The following is a 17913-nucleotide window of genomic DNA, read 5'->3' as shown; positions in this document are numbered from 1 at the left end:
TGTTAATAAAGAATTTGAAATAAAAGCTAGAACACACATTTCGTTATACATCTCTTTGTTTTGCAGAAACGTACTTTGACATTTTGTCAGTTATTAAACAGCTTTTCCCTGGTACATTCTCTACTGCAGTATTAAAGGCGAGGCCTTGTTGAAATAAGAAAAAATTACACAGAAGTATGGAAATCCACTGCATTTCAGGATAAAGCTCCTGCCTCAGAATGGAACTCGGATTTTTTTTCAGAAAGATATGTTGCTTCTTTCTTGAACAGTAAAACTCATTTCTTTTGCAGCCTTGGGGATGTGCAGAGGATTTTTCCAGAAGAGTTTATAGAAATGGTTACAGAGGATACTATTTTTTAACAATTTATTTTGGTTTAGTTTTTAAGGAGTGGGTTTCTCAAGTTCAAGAACTCCGCAGCTGAGATAATGAAAAGTAATTAAATCATAACCCATGATTTCATAACTATAATCTGATAATCTCTAGGAAATGCAAAAAAGCACTCAATATGTGTTCTCACGTGACTGTTCCTGGAGTGTTACAGATCCAGGAGCAGCAGTCTTGCTAAAAAAAAAATAAAAATATCTAAAAGCCCTACAAGATGCAATGAGATATTATTGACATTAAATTCACTGGAAAATACATAAAGATAGAATGATTGAATACTTTCTACTGGAATTGCGGGCACCGCTTGCAAACCCAGCAATATTTTCAGTAATTGCTGTTCCATCGCATCTGATCGGCGTCTCTATTCCATAGGCACCAAGCGTGTAAGTGTCAGACCATTGCGACTACCTACTAGGAGCTCAAGCCAGCAAGCACACGTGAGCACCTGAACTTCAGATATTCCTTGCCCTTTTCTGATGGTAGGGCCTTTTGTTCAAAAATCCTCTAAGGTCCTTCTGTTTCTGGCTTTAACAGCACTGAGGGACAGAAGGCGGTGAACTGTAGGTGCCCACACCTTGGTGTCTGCATGGGCATGAGGTTTCTGCACTCCCATTGCAGATGGGAGGAGTCCAAGGTGGGAAGAAGTTTGGCAAACACGGCTGTCCCGTACCCTTTGACATGCCTGAGGTCCAGCCCTGGCCTCCAGCTGCCACTCCAGAAAGGCACCCTTGGCCATGTCTTATATGTCAGCCCCATATGAACACCCTGGACATCCCAGGGAGTTCCAGGTGGCACAAGGTATCCAAATTTAGACACTAGTGTATAATTTGGAGAGGAGTTAATCTAAGCTGCCCATCAGCACCTAGTGTGGGATGGGGCACATTGCTCCCTACTCTCCATTGACTGGCTCTCCACTGATGAAAATGGAAATTTAGGCACCCAGCTGACGTGGAGGCCTTAACCTGGACCTGAATCCCATCTGTGCCTCCGAAATGTCCCTGTGCCTATGTGAGCCCTCGAAGATAATTGCTATCACTTCTGAGATTACCCCAGCAACTCCCTTTTGTACTTCAAGCAGCGCGCATCAGACCCTGCTGCTGTGCTGACTGGAGGACATCTCAGTGACCTAAATGTTCTTCAGCGTTTGGGTTTTTTTTAATAAAAGCAGAATTTTTTCCACTGATTGTCTTCCAAATAAGCAGGAGCCTGGTTATAACTGGCACACAAGTAACAAAAGGAAGCCTTTTGAAATGAAAATTAAATCCAAGAATCCAAGACAGTTACATGTCCACAGCTTTTCTTTTTTTCTTTTTTTCAAATTAATTCTAGCTAAGTTTCCAGGATGTCTTTCCACACTCTACCAGCCATTTGTTTTTGCTTCCTAAAAAGCTCTGTGTTGTTTCTCTTCATTATTTAGCAGTTGCTGTTTTCCAGAACAGAATGGCTGTGCTTCAGGTTTTGGCAGGAGCAGCCCCTTTTTCTACGCTTCGTGCTGTTTGTGAAATGCTTTGGGAAACTTTCCACTGAAAAGCATTGTGAAAACGCAAGCTTATTATTCTTGCAGCAGGGAATAACAGGTTCGGCTGTCGACTCACTCTGTGAGCAGGTGCCAAAATCCTGCCGGGAAATACTGATGGATTTTGCTGATTCACTGCGGCAGATGGGATGTGTTAGCCGGGCTCTGCTCACCGGGGGTGGGGGGTGCAGGGGGCTGCCTCGGCCTTTCTTATTTCCCTGGAAGTGGGAAAGTGAGCAAGTCTCAGATTTATACTACAGTAGTGCATAAAGCGCAGGTTTCTAAAGCCCAGCCCCCAGGAAAGCGGATGGGTTTTGGCCTTCCTCCGGCACCTCGGAGCTCAGTTTCGAAGCAAGCTGAGAGAGCCATCTGCTTGCTGACTGCTACAGAGCCGAGCGGTGGTTGTCTCTCCTCCACCGCCCTGTAATTGTTTGCGGCACGCTGAGCTTATTCCACCTCTCCACGGGAGTGCAAAGGACCCCGGGCCAAAGTTTAAAAGATTTGCAGGTGCTGCGCTTTGCAAGGCCCGAGCGGCTTGCTGCCCGGTGTCCTCGGCACAGGGCGGTGGCAGTGGGCTGCTTTTCTTGGCAGGGGGGGTAAATGATGCTGCATGGGGAGGCCGGCTCTAATGTCTGGGATCTTGAATGCATTAGGACCTTATGGGCTAATGTGACCTCTGCACGGCAAATGTGAAGAAGCAAGGGTGGCTTCGGTGCAGAGCGAGTGGCACATCGGAACCCAGCGCTGTTGGCTGTACCAGGGTTTGCCATCTCTGTAAAGGCAGGACCCCTGGGAAGTGCTGGTGGAACTGGGTGTTTGCTGACGCACCTTCCTGGTCGCCCTTCCACCCGCTTCTGTTGGACTGGACGGGACATGGTCAGCAAGCTCTGGAGGTGTAAGCCACAGGCTACAGCAACAGTGAAATGTTGTTCCGTGCTCTGTCAGACAGCCCATGCTCATAATTCCTAGGGACTGGGTGTGAGGAAGGGGGTGCCTCATAAATGCGTGCAGGGATGTCATATCCCTTATTCCTGGATATGTGGAGAAAGCAAGGTTTGATGCAGGAACTCAGCTTCCACGGTATCCTGGGGCACGTGTAGCACTGCAGGCTCTGCTGGGCTGGTGTGTGGGGCTGAATGCCTGCACCAGGGCTCGGGCTGCTGAAGTAACTCCTGTAATGGATGGAAACAGTGAAAATTTTGTAGGAAGAGGTGGGTCAGCCTTGCCAGTGAAGCTGGAGCTGTCTCTAAGCGATGTGTCCATGGGGTTAGAGTTCTGCAGGCACACAAGGTGCCCTTGCTGCTGCTGTGAGCTGCTGGCTCCTGCACCCGGGGCTGGCCAGCTGGCTGCCAGGGCTAGTGCCCAGCACTGCAGGGCACACCAGTACACACACCTCTGCCTGGTGCGACTGACACCAGAAAGTTCTTGAGCGCTCAGGGAAGATGTTTCACCACATCCCCCAAAAGCCATTCCCTTCTTTTGCCCTGAGGAGAGTCACTTCTCTTATGAAATGTGCCACTGGGGGCCCATCTCGCCCCACTCCTGCCCCTCTGGTGGGTGCTGGGACCCATGGCCGGGGGACACTGAAATGGGGGTGCCTGGCAAGCAGGGGCAGTTGGGCTGGGGGGCAGCAGGGACCCTTCAGCCCTACAACTGTTTCTGTCCTGCCTGGGTGGCCCTGACTACTTCTGCCTCTCCTTTTTTTCTTGCTTTCCTAAGCCTTCCTGATCCCTCCTCCCATGAACAGCCCTCCAGTCCCAACCAAGGAGAACACACTCTCAGGGGAGGTGTTGTGCTCCCCTGGTACCGTGCAGTTCCCCTTTGCCTGCAGGGCCACTGGCAGGCTTTGGGCTGGGAAAATGCCCTGGAAAGTGGCAGGTACCCAACAGTGACACCCTGGCGGGCTCAGGTGACAATTAAGCAGCAGACCTGGAAATGTCACCACATCTCCAGAGCGCGGTGAAAGGCTGCCAGCACCTTTCCTAAGGTGCAGGGAAGGAAGAGGTCTGATGTTTCCTCCTCCCGTGTTGTTGCACTGCTAGTGAAACTGGTGGTTTGCCCCTAGGTCCTGTCGCTTCTTCTGTTGGCCTCCCAGGGGAGGACATCCAGGGCAGCTGGACAGCCTTGGGTACCCCTTGCTGCCACCCAAACTGTCCCAGGAGCACTGTGCTCTGCCGCTGGCTTCAGTGGCAGACAGTGCCCCTTCTTGGCACAGGGAGTGAGTTGTAAGGGCTGCTCTGCCACAGAGCAGATAAGCCTCGGGAGCGGGGGTGATTGACCTGCCCACACCATTGCTAGAAACGCTTCTTGGAGACTTGCTGCTTAACAGGTTAGCAGCCAGCAAGGAAAGCAGGAGGCAGAGGGTGGCAAGCAGGTCAGATGAGGGGCGTGCCGCCACTGGGAATTGCATCCTACCTTATTAGTCAGCATTGTTGAAAAGTACTTTGGAAATTAATATAAAAGGGAGGAGAAAAAAAAAAAAAGGTTGTAGAAAGCAGTTTAAAGGATCTCCCTTAATGTGATATTTCTGGACTCAAAGCACTCTTTCCAAGGGGGGCTGTTACAGTATTAAAAAAACCCTTTGATTTTAGCAGTAAGATTGTTACCTCCATCTCTCAATTCATTCCGAAGAGAGAATCTGCGTTACTAACATTAATGTAACCAGACAGAAATAAACCTAGCAAAGGTAATAAGCATTCATTGGCAATCCTACAAAAATGGTTTGTCCTTACATTAGTTAGGTTTGCCGTTTTTCAAAGGAAAAATTGTAACACAGAAACATCCAGTAATCCCCCCAAAGTGTCCCATACGTGTCTCAGCTGTGCCCTCGCTGTTCAAGTCTCCTTCGCCTGGCTGTTCACTCTCCCCTGACTCTCCCTTCCATTTCTTCACACAGATGAAGGAGCCAGCAACATTTCCACATCCTTGACTATTCCACTTTTAGCAGCCATTTCCTCGTTTTTCTTCATAAGGAAGCACTTTTCTTGCTCTGCACTTCCATTAACAAAATGTACAAGCCTAATAGTTACTAAAAAGAAAGTGACTAAAGCTATCCTAATGTTTTTATGGACTCATTAAAGGTCTTATTAATTTTTCTCCATATTGGAAAAAATCTAATTTTTTACTTGTGACATAATCAGGAGCGGTACCCAGGTTTTCAGGGGTGAAGCGTTCGCACGTTAACCTTTCCTTCTGCTTCCAGCAATCATTCTTGTGAACTTGCTGAACTACAAATCAAACCAGGGCTTTTAAAGCAGGCCCTTCTCCTCCCGACATCTGTTGTACCCTCCCTTCGCGCTGTGAAGCGTTTCTCTGTGCAGCCGAGCTGGGACCAAGGTGACTTGTGAAGAAGCTCCAGGCTAACGGTGCTTTAGTCCTTCTGTCCCTGGGCTCCCCATGTCTTGGGGCTCCCCTGTGCCACAATGGGGCTTCGCTACTGGGGCCACGACTCCGCTCGCTGAGGGTCTTTGGGGCTGATTTCCAGCTGCTGCTCCTTTTTTGCTTGCTGCTTTGCTTTGCCTCCTGCTTGCTCTTGGTGGAAGGAGCTGGAAAGGGGCTCCAGGTCGTATTTGGGGTAGCCCTGAGGACCCCACGTGCCAGCCCGGCACCTTGATGGGAGAGCCATGGGTGAGGAGGCTGTCAGCCCCACTGCCGGGATGGGGCCGGGGGATGGTCCCCACAGCCAGTCCCCAAAGCCAGCCCCATCTTGCAGCACTGGGGATGGAGGGGAGCATCCACACATTCCCTACCTGGGGGTGATAAGTGATAAGTAAACTTTTAATCGATTCGGTTACAACAGTGAGTGGCTAAAGTAAAGCAATAAAAGCATAAAAGCGAGGATCCAGCAAGTGATTTACAGCGCGCTGTACCTGCTTGCCACTTAGCGGGTCTCCAGCGCGAGCAGGTGTCATGGAGTGCGAATGCTACGCATGGTGTTTCACAGAGCCCCCCAACCCTCACGACAGCCGGGCGTGAGTTATTTCAGAAACGCATAGTATGTCTGCCTGATCCAGATGCATCTCTTAGCAATGATACTTCATAAATCCCTGGTTTATAAATTCACTTGCCAATGGAAGAAAAAGTGTCAGTCTGTAAGCTGTTGTCATGGAAATAGTTGGGAAGTTCGATGTGCAAAGGTACATAACTGGGATGGGAAAATACAAGTGGGCCCCTCTTGAATTTGCCTCTTGGAGTTTTCTAATCTGGAAATGAAGGTAGAAGCTACAGCAAAGCCTAAGGAAAATGCGCTTGCTTTCTGGACAGGTGCATCTCACTAGCCAAGGAAAACACGTCCAACCTGATCTCATGCATCCCCGTGAATCCACTGTAGTGCAGCACTGCATCTTCTCTTGGATGTCGTCTCTCACCTGCTGATCATTAAAGCCTTGTGCTTTCTGTCCTGGGAACAAAATACCTTTTATAAAAAAATCCCACACAAGACGAAAAGTGATACAAGGACAAGCAAAGCTAAAATGAAGAATGAACGTTAGAGGAGGTGAGCGCAGAGAAGCATATTCCACTTACAATGTTAGGGAGGTTTTAATTTCCTGAAAACATTTTATATGCCAAGCAGGGACATGACTGGATGGCAATCGCATTGTCAGGACTCTTATCAACCTCGATTTTGCTCAGCCTTACCTGAATGGATTGTTTTTTCAATAGTTCCATAGCTAAATTAAAAAAAAAAAAAAGAAAAAAAATAAATCACACCTTGGTTCAGGATAACATATTATGTGCTGTTTCAGTATTTCTCAATTCAGGTGATTTTTAGAATAAAAACATCCTCTCAAAATAATGTGTTGAAACAATTTATTCTGAAACTGTCAAAACAAAATATCAAGGAAATATCAAAAACTTCTCACTCCTCCATTTTTCTCCATTTATCCATTTAATCTAACTCCAGTCAGTACGTAGCTCTCACTGGAAACTGAATTTTTCATTTGTTCTACTTACTATTCATCAAAACAAATCCTGTCTACTTCTATTGTAGTTATTTAATACTCACTGAGCCGCCGTTCTGCCGCTGCAGTGATAAATCTTTCATCCCCTTTTATGGCAGCTCCTTAGGGGCCAGTGAGATGCAAAAACATATTATTTTTTTTTTTTTGAGGAGCAGTATGACGTGAATTTCTTGAGGGGTGCCAAGAGGCGGAGGCTGAGGTCATTTAGGTGATGTTCACCTGGGAGCGCTGGTCAATAGCAATGACCTGGGCACGGCGTCACTGGGGGACCGGCAGCATTAGCTGCTTGTCTCTCCTGGCACCTTGCAACGGCGGGGCTGGGGGACAGGATTTATGGCACTGGGGAGGGTTTTGCAGCATGGGACATGTGGAGGTGATGTCCCAGGCACTCTTCGGGCTCCGGCATTGTACCTAGGCCCGCTGGTGACAGCAGGGAGCTGGGAGGAACAGTCCGAGGGGACCTCGAGTCACAGCCACGGGAGCAGGGGTATGGGTGATCCTGGTTTGAGTGTCTGCAAATCTGATACCGTGAATTTGACCAGGCTTGATTTTGGGGGATGCTCAGGTCCAGCATCCTGTTTGCTATGGCACAGGCTGTACACTATGGTACTGAAGTTTTCCCCTCAAAAATGTGGCTTTCAGTGGCTGTCAGGAGCGTTGAACACAGGGAAATGAGAGGCAGTCGGAGAGTTTGTGATGAAGAGCTCATCCTTGAAGGGTCTTTCACTGTCAGAGTGAGGGTTTGTGTAACTGTTTCAGTGTCCGTATCTAAAAATCAGAACAACTTCTGATCGTGTTTTATTGCTGCTGGAAGATGCTGGTTTTGTTTTCAAGGAAATGACTGTATTTGGACCATTTTCTCTGGGAAAGGTTTTAGGGGCCCTGTATGGTCCAACAGCGGGGCTGTGTAAGATCCTGGACCCCATTTTCAGATAATGGGCTGAAGCTGCTGGGCCAAGGGTCACAGGGCTTCTGCTGGGCTGGGGATCAGTATGCAGCTGGATGCCCCCGTTGCTGAAATGAAGAGGAATTTTTTTGTTAGGTTCTTTTGGTTGCAGAATATTTTAAGAAATATGGTCTGTGCTGGAACACTGACATTTCCTGTAATAGAGAAATCTCTGTTTTGGTAAGCATTACAGCTGGTCACTTAAAAATCTGGATCCCTGGGAAAAGCAGCTGGAGACCTAAACCACAGCTTCAGGAGGTTTTGTCTTTTGGTTGCTCTCCTCACTGGTGGGCTTTGGGCACAAGTCGGGAGTGGAAAATGACATTTGGCTCTTCCTTGAAGGGGAGGGGAGGGGGGATTCCTGCTGATTTGCTGATTTTAAGTCGAACCTCAAGCATGGATTTCTGGAAAGAGGAGCTGTCGGGTAGCCACACCAGCTGGGATGGTTTTCATCCCTGTTGGGGGGAGGCACAGGTACCACCAGTCCCAAACACAGCACCGAAGCTAAGTGGCCCTGCTAGATCAGATCACCTGGGAAGGGGGCAGTGAGACCCACACACCTTCGGCTCCCTGGGTCAACCATATCCCTGGGGAGGTTTGACACCGATGCGGACCTGGGAGCACGGCTTCCCCCCAGTTTCTGTTAAACACTTCAGCTTTTCCACGTAAAGCTTTTGAATCGTACTGAAATCCACTGGGTTTCTTTGCGCTCAGTACATTTGTATGAGGCTTAAGTAATCAATATATAGTTTTCACCAACTCTTCTTTTTCACACCCTTTTTTTTTTCCCCTTGTCCAGTCACTGCTGTGCCATCACCAACTAACAGCCTAACTGATTGCGCTCCCTCCCACCGTGATTTATGTCTAGGAGCAAACAAGGAAAGAGAACCGCTCTTGAAAAGCTGTCCTTGAAGTCCTGGTCTACAATAGTTTCCCTTCTTTTTTTTTTTTTTTTTTTAAGCGGGGATCAGAAAAACATAAATTGCGCTATATCTTCAAAGTGTTCGGGGGGTTGTTTGCCACATGACTCATATTGACTTTAATGGGAGTCACATGCTAAACTCCCATGCAATACTTGGAAAGTTTTAAAGTGCCACCGCTTTGCGCAAGAGCCCCGAATGAAAAGCCACTTTTGTTTCCCTGCTCCACAGCGCTGGCATTGTCCAAATCCCGGCCCTCCAGTGGGAACGTGCTGGGATCAGGGGGAAAAAAAACAAAACCCAGGCAGGGAACCAGCGCTGTTGCCAGGCAGCCCTGCCTCCTGCCAGTGGGCTCTCCCCACCTGCCAGCGCGACGGGCAGGTGAAATCAGTGCGGCATCAGTGCCTAGGAAGCCCTGCCAGAGCCCCCCGAAAAACAGGGGCAGGCTGATGATAGGTCTGGCACCTCAATATTTACCTTCCTTCTCCTGTTACTGGTGCCTGCCAGTTACCTCCCCTCTGTTTTGCAGGGTTACATGTGTTTTCAGCAGCGTCTGTCTGTCCCCTGATAGTCCCCGCCAAAGCTTCTTGTTACGGAGGCCTTGAACTCATTGGCGTTATCTTGCCGTCTTAAAATATAGCTGCCATTGGGAAAGAATGGAGCAAATACAAAGAAAATTTCCCTGCAAAATAATAATAATAAAAGAGCTCGCCTGTCAAGATGCAGGCATGGTTTTTCTGTTTTGAACAAGAAAAGAGCAAAATCTCCTGCCCTTCCCCACCCTCTGCCCCTGAAACAGGTCATGTATTAGCTTGCTGTCAGGTCAAATGGCTGAGCGTGATTTACAGGGATAAAAACCATGTTAAAGCAAACCAAGAGCAGATTGTTCCAAGTGCACACGTGGCTAATCCTTGCCTAGGACCCGGCAGCCTGGGCACTGCCGATACGAGAATCTCTCCAGGTTCCTTTGAAGTATGGGCAAGTATATTAAAGCGGGAGGAAAGCACCAACTCCTTCAGATGGTGATTTGTGTTTATTGGCTGTGATTTTTACGAGTTGGGGAAAGAGGTAGAAATGCCGGTGTATGGTAATTGAAATGTACAGGGTTGGTGTAAGAGACCGTTTCACGATCAAGCGAAGGTGACAAAGCCCTTTCAGAGGAGTGTTTTTCAGCCTTCGCTAATGTTGCTGCATAAAGGGTCCCGGTGCTAATGCTACCTTTAATGGTGTAAGTGAGAAGCCGTGAATCATCCGCCCGACAATTATAAATAGCAATACATCCTCAGCCACTCAGAGCCGGGACCCTGCAGCATTTTAAACCACTTTGCTTTAAAAAGCCTTTCAGTGCTGCTGGTGGGATGAGGGATCTGTACGGCCGCCTGCTACAGCTACCCCGGATTGCTTCGTTACCTTGGGGTGTTGCCTCATCCCAATTAGGGAGGGACGCAGAGGCCCTGCCGAATAACAGCTGGCTGATTGCTGTTTTCTTCTCCCTGCCGTTGTCAAGCCATGTTCGCTAGTGAGTTATGCACGCCTTGAGCTGGGAAAGAAAAAACACATGGGATGTAAATCCGGCAGTCAGGAACTCCAGTGAGGTTCCTCAGTGGTTTCGGAAAGCTGTGTATGCACGCAGGAGCAGCCGGAGCGAGTCCTAGCAATACCCCCTCAGCATGAAGGTGACAGCAGTTCCGCAGTGGTTTTCCATGAATATGAATAATTTTTTTTTTGCCTGGAAACACTGCGTAGATAGGATTGAGGATTTGGGGTATTTTTTCCAGCAGCCCAACTGGCATTATGTCTCTGCCGGACATCCAGAAATGCCGGACAAAGGGGCACTGCCTGCAAATAAATCATCTCTGCGGTGCACGTGCAGTGAGCCCAGCATGTCCGGGATGTTTATCACACAGGCACTCTCCTACCCTGCAGATGGCCTGTACAGATGCAGTAAATCAACCCCATCCTGACGTGCCCGATGCAGCACATCTGGGCAGCGCATGCTGGGAAACCCAGCCCAGAAGCACTCCCTTTCCCCGGGGGCCGCACACAGGCAGCCCCCCACACGCTGCTGGCCTCGCCGGCCCTGCGTTCAGAGCCTCACCCTGCAGGGAAGCTGAGAAGAGACTGGAAATATTCTTCCTCGGTCTTATTTTCCAGCTTCCACATCCATTTCCCCTCTCTTAACAAAGCAGGAGAGGGAGCGAGGTGCTGCCGAAGGCTGGGAGCATCCCTGTGCTCAGCCTGGGCCCACACTGCATCCCCGCAGCGAGGGCTGCAGGACCACCCCTCCCCTCCCCTGCTTTCCCCATCCTCGCTCCACTAAAGTTCAAAGAGAATGTCTTAAAATTATAATTTAACCTCTGTGCTGGAAAGGGCACCCTCTCACCACCCTGTGTGGAAGGAGGCCTGGCACGAAAGCTGTCCCATCTCGAGGTGCATAACTCAAATTCAAAACTTGGGAGGGGTTTGCACTGTACCCGCTCTTTTATGCACTTGTGCACTGTGGCAAATGCCAGGGCGTGAGCGATGCACTGGGGGCAAAGGCTGGAGGGGAGAGGGATGCGTTGTTCCCCTGGGAGCTTCTCTCACAGGCACCCGAGGCAGCGCCTTGAAGCTAGGCAGGGCAGCTGCTGGCTTTCACCTCCATATGATAGCAGAAATTATATATATATATATATATATTTTTATATATATATATATATAAAAAATATATGTATGTGTATAGCAGTGGGCCAGCGAGTCCTTTGCTGCACCAGAAGTCCAGATGGGGCATAAAGATGTCTCTTCAGTCCTACGGCCAAGCCTTCTGAAGGTACAGCTCAGTATGGGTAGCATTTGTTTGTACGCTTGGGATTTTTTTTTTTTTATTTCTTGCTTCACATACTTTGCTGAGAAATAGTCTGCCTGACCTTGACAGCTGCCTGACAAATTTGGTTGCATGGTTTCTTGGCACAACATGCAGATTTTGTTCTAAAGCAGACTGTTTCATAGGAAACATTGACTATTGCCACCAAGGTTTTTGGCAGGGAAATGTTGAGACATTGTGTTTTGAAAAACCGTGACCGTTTGTGGTCAATTGTCGGTCCTTTCGCCGTGCTAACGCCTCCCCTTACAAGGTGATTATTTTTAATACTAAAATATGCAAAATATGTAGATAGCCAAAACGAAATCATCAGTGGCCTCCATGGAAAATGGTTTCATATTCAAACTGTTTATTAGTTTTTAAAATTAAAATGTTATGTCGAAATTGTGCTTGAATAAATAATGTCAGCGTAACAACCCAGTGAAGTCAAACTAAATCAGATGGCGGGTGGCTTCTCTTTGCCTATTTCTGTTCTTCACTGTAGTTTTATAGCACTTGCTTCCAGGGCATCCAGCGTATCACTGCATACGTGTGACAAGAGTATGGGGGTAGTCCTGTGTATGTACGTTATCTCATCAGATGTATAGCCAAATTTAGGAAATGAGACTTCATGAAAGGGACTTCAGCTCAGACAAGGGAAACAGGCACACTGTCTTGCTCGTTTTGTTGAATAATTAGAAGAAATAAACATGTTGAGTGAAAGTCGGTAACAGTCCTATCAGCAAATAGATTATTATTCATGGAGGACCTGCTTCCTGGCCCACCTACTAAGGTCTTCTCCTTCTCAGAGGGGCCCAACCAATGAGTTAGGAAGTCCTTCGTTTTCTGGATTAATGATTATTTATGCTACCAATGAAAAACAACTTTATCAGAAAAAGCTGAGGTCATCCTGGAGCATCCTGGAGCACCCCTTGGTTGCATCATGGTCCTTAGAGCTGGGTTGAATCCTCTCAGGCAGAAGGTGGATGTGTGGCTGGTTTCTAATATGTATTGGCTGCTCCCTGAACTGGACTGGGCACAGGGCAATTTTGCAGGCAGTTTTGTGAATCCAGCCTTCATTCCCCTGGCTTTTATGATCTGAACAAAAACGAGCATGTTATATTTTAGGTTGTTTGACTGAAATTGAAAATTACCTTTTCTTGTTTTTACTTTGGTGAGGGAAAACAAGTAAAAATTATTTTAGGTTGATCTGACCCTACGTTTAGATTCTTCTTCAGGTCCTCTGATGAACCAAAAGGCAGTGGCTCATATAGCACTACCCTAAGCCCAAAGCGGTTGGCAACATCCTTCCCTTTAAAGATGCTAACTGGTTTCTACTCCCACTGGAAAGTCTGTTTTGCTGTCCAGGTACAAACTGGGAATCTATCACATCCGAGCCTACATTTTGATGACCAGTTATTTCATCAACACCGAACAACTGGGGAAAAAAAGTCATTACTCTTCTGTTGGTCATACATAGTATCCTCCAAGGGGGTATTTATGTGTGAGAGAAGAACTTCATTGGCTTAGCTAGGGTGTTTATTACTGTCCCTTGTATAATAAAGCCATCAGTCAGGGTGGAAGGGGGGCGAGGGAGAAGGGAGAGCCAAATCACCGCAAGAGAATTTATGTGTAGATAGTTGTATATAGGTTTTCTTTTATTTTTAAATGTTGATTGGAGTATGAGGTCCAATAAGATATACAGCCCCGTAGCCATACACATGTGCTGTTATAATGCAGCCATTCATTCAAAAAGGCTGGCAATGGTTAGGGTGGCAGATTTATTGTGTGTACCGCAGGTTAAGGATCATAGGTCATTTTGCAAATATCCTTTTCAGGTGTCTGTAAATTCCTGTAAAAACACACACAAAGTGCAAGAACACTCAGAAGAGTTATTTTTTTATTACCTTCCTGACTCAGAGCCCAAATGAAAACAAGATAAACGTGTTCTTACTGGGAACACTGGGAGCGAGCTAACCTCTCAAGGTGGGAGTCCTCTGCTAGCCTAGACGGCTGCGACACCTGAAGTTATCTCTTCCCTGCACTTAGGCCTCTGTTTCATTTCACAGAATGCTGCAGCAGACCATAAACTTCCTCGCCTGCTTTTAGCTCCTGCTCAGAATGCGTACCTGCACGGCAGGGTAGCATAACCAGCCCAACCACCTTTTAAAAGGCTGCCCTGACCCCGCTTCCCACACGTACAGTGCTTAATGGGAGGCTTAACTGTATCCAGCCTGAATTTTAAATGATTTATTATCGCTTATGCAGATGATCAGTGCTAAAGTGGGGTCTCACATGCGGGGCTGGCCGTGAGCATCGTCCCAAGGAGGGCCACCAGCCTCTGTGCTGGGGGGGTCCCCCACCTCCCCGGGGTGGCCCGGCCACGGGGCAGCACCGCCTGCCCTCTGTCTCCTGCAGGGTCCCTGCTCAGAGGGCTTCTCTGGTGCTATATGAAGCCGCCCCACTGCCTTGCCATCCCTGGCAATGATGGGTGCTCATCGTGGTGCCTGCCCACCCTCCGATTTCACCAACTCGGCAGGAAAGATGCTGCAGTGAGTCACATGCTACCCCCTTCCCTGAGGAGGCAAAGGCTCAGAGCCATGCTGATGAATTTTACGGGCCCCCTAGAGGTTCCCGAAGAAGGATTAAAACATGCAAGCCCCTCAGCTCACCGTCCAGCCAACACGCCCCCCTGAAGACCTCTCTCTCCCGACCTCTCTCTCTCCAGACCTGACGGTCCTGACTTACTCCAGGTGTGCCAGAAGAGAGAGCGCCGCACCGGCACTGTGAGAGGGGGAGAGACACAGAAGGTGGGCGCACACTGGCAAGAGGCAGTGGGGGGTGTCCAGGGGGAATGCACTGGTGTATCTGTGCCTGCCCACCCGTGTTGGCACAACGGACCAGCAGCTACAGCTGCCCTTCTGGTGGGATCCCCGCACCCCTGCTGCAGCGGGGCAATTCCCACTGAGATACACATTGCAATTTCCAGTGCAGTTCTCACTGCAATTCCCAGTGCAGTTCCCACTGTGATTCCCATTGTGATTTCCTTTGCAATTCCCAGTGCAATATCCACTGTGATTCCCACTGCAATTCCCAGTGAAATTCCCACTGCGATTCCCATTGCAATTCACTTGGCAGCTCCCAGTGCCACTCACTTTGTGATTCCCAGTGCAATTCCCTTTGCAATTGCCCGTGCAATTTCCACTTCGATTCCCACTGCGATTCCCTTTGCAACTCCCAGTGCTATTCCCGCTGTGGTTCCCTTTGCAATTCCCACTGCGAGCCCCAGCGGGACCTCAGGGCTGGCCCTGCTGGCCCATCACCAAGCACAGGGTTTCTCTCAGCCTCGGCAGAGCCCACGGCAGCAGCCGGTCCTGAGAGACGAAAGGGACCCGAATGACTTTTTTTTTTCTTTTTTTAAATGTAGGATTTGGCAGACGAGCTAGCCAGGGGCATTAGTGGCATAACATGAATAACAGTTTCTGACAGAAGGAGGTCACACAGCCCATTTCAGCCTGTCCACCTACGTGGAGGAAAGCAGCATGACGAGGCAGGAACACTAAGTTCTTGTCTGAGTTTTCTGACCGTTCACTGTGCTACCGTAGATGCTTTGGCAGCCTTTTGAGCTTCATTGCATGTTAATCAGTGTAGCCGGTAAGATTATTTTTTTTTTTACCAAAAAAAGGAGAATTTTGCTGACAAGGTGCCTCAGCTCCCTTCCAATATAGGTTTTGGCTGTAATTGTGGAAAGTCTCCTTTTTCTGTGGAAACGATGTCGTCTTAGCAGTTTAGTTTACCTCAGTGGTGTGGCTCTACATTCACCAGAAGCAATGGCTTTGGTCAATTAATTGCATTAACTATCAGTTTGATGAAATAATTCACACACTGAAAAAAAGTCAGGTCTTTTGAGCGCTTGAGCACCAGGTGATGCATCCTGAAAATGACTGGGTTTTTCTTTCTTAGTCACTCCTTGTAATTAGTCTATATGGCTTTTTTTTTTCCCCCTGGATGTTCATATCTTAACTAGAGCTCCTCAAACTCCGTGAAGAAACTTCACCTGGTCTGAGAAGGTGTGTGATTTATCCTGATGAAGAGAACCCCAAGGTGTTGTCGGGTGGTGTTTGCACCCCATGGGCTGCGGATCTCTGTGCACTCACACTGGTGATTTGGAACATAACATTTCGATTAGCAGAACCGAAATTCTGTCCAGGGCCCCAGAGGTGGTTCCCCTGCCTTGACCCAGGACCCCAACAGATGCAGTGCAGCCAGGGCTGGCTCTGTCCCTCAGGAGACCTGTCCTGTCCCTGGGGTGGCTCTTGACTTGCTGCTGCAGCGCAGCAGTTCTGTCCCCTCCCCGCTACGCTGCGCCTGGGGAGAAGATGCCTTTTCGTGAAGGTCCACGTGTGGCTTTTGTCACTGCATTTGCTGTTTGCGTTCGTTCATGCCACGTTCCCTTTTGTGAGCTTGTTTTGCTTTTGCTTTGGTGTTATTTGACTGCGTTAAATAACTGTACACCCTCCACTTACGTCATATTGGCTTGTCACTCTAATGGGATTTTATCACAATCAGTAACACCACACAATATCCTATATTTTGTATGTGACTTTCTTATACGCTTGCATTCTAAGGTGAAGAGCTGCAGACATGACCCAGGGCTCATTATTCAGAGCGTATATCAAGAGACATGGAGATTTTTTTGTGGGTATTTGTTTCTAATTTCCACATGACATTTCTTAAGTAAATTAATCCCTCCCCTCCGCCCCCACTTTGAAGGTGTTGCAGGCATTCTTCATAATACTTCATCTGCTTCTAAAGGGTTAAAATGCAATAGAAAAGCCCTCCCTCACCTCTCAGGTCCTGAGAGCTTTGGGATGCAGGAAAGGCTGTGTACATCTTTGCCCCGAGCTTGTCCCTGAGCGCCCTGCGCCTGGGCAACGGAGGGCAGGGATGCGGGTGGGAGGCAGCAAAGGGCAGGTTGGTAACATGCACGTGAGCTCGGGCCCCCTTCCCTCTTGCCCTAAAACATGGTCTTTTTCCAGTGCTGCAAAGTAAGTTGGGAGCTTTTTTGGTAGCATTGGATCTTAGCATTAATGGCAGCACAATATTCAGAAGAGTGGAAAAACATGTTGGTGGAGAGACCCACTTCAGTCCTCATCACGTAATACTTTATATTTCAGACTAGCCCTAAGTGTACTGGTAATGCTAATATTGGAGTTATTGCACTCCATTCAAAATGAATCTTTATTTTTAAAGGAAAATCTGTGCTGAGGCCAAGTTTTGAGTTGTCAAATTTTGTAGCTGTTCCCACTTCTACCACAGTTGGAGGAACATATTACAACGAAGTTTTTGAAATGACCTCCAATGAGGTTAGGTTCCCGGAGTCTCTCTGTGATTCAAAATCTCCAGACTCTTTTAGAAATCACCCTTTATTTGCTGCCCCACTTTCTTCACTCTAGCAAAAATGTGTTTCATTCATTTCTTTGCAACTGCTCCTTATTTAATTTGGCAAAGAGGGAGGTGCGAGTCAGTTCCCCGCGTTCGAAAGTGATGCAGCAGTTTTTCAGGGCTCACGTTGAGCCGTGTCCTTGAATTCACTTTGTCTGATGAGCAGCCATTTTTCAGCCCAACTGTACTTCTGGCGCAGCCAAGTCAGGCTGGGAATGAGCAAAGCCAACGGAAGATCGTGTCTCTATCGAGCAAAATGCCTGGTTCCCTAGCTACAAACAAGGATGTGCCAGAAACCCCAGCTCAAGTGAGAATTTTGTGCTAAGCACTGAGGTCACCGTGACCTTCACAAAGATTACTTCATGCATTTTTATTTCAGTAGGTGTCAACAACCGTGCTGAGATAGCTTGGTTTGTGCTGCAGCCCGAAAACGGTAGGGGAAATTAGACACTTTGCATTGGCTGGGATTTTAAATGGAAAAGTCCTGCTCTCTTTTTGTTTGCTCAGCCTAATACAAACCAGCTTTTGCCTTTATCTTATCATGACATTCAAATTCAGGGGCAGAGCGCAGGAGCTCAGGAGGGCAGCACTGACCGACAGACCTCCATTTGCAACGTTTTGAGACTGCCCTTTCACTGCTGCCTTCTGGGTTTGTCTAATACGAACTAACCCCACCAAGGCACGTGCAGCAGCCCAACCAGACCACAGCTTTGCCCCTACGCTGGGCGTTGAAGGAGATCATCCTCCCTCAGCATCCCCACGTTGAGTATCCATCGACATTAGGCACCCAAGTCCAGTTGGGCTGGCCAAGCATCTTTCTCCCCACCACCCCTCCCAGCCATGGGAATTTCTACAGGGGCAGAGTGGGCACAAAAATAAAATTCTGAATAGGAAGAATAAG

The sequence above is a fragment of the Larus michahellis genome, chromosome 1 (assembly GCF_964199755.1).
Source record: "Larus michahellis chromosome 1, bLarMic1.1, whole genome shotgun sequence".
In the NCBI taxonomy this organism is placed as follows: Eukaryota; Metazoa; Chordata; class Aves; order Charadriiformes; family Laridae; genus Larus; species Larus michahellis.
The sequence above is the reverse complement of the archived record's forward strand: the minus strand, read 5'-3'. Positions refer to the sequence as shown.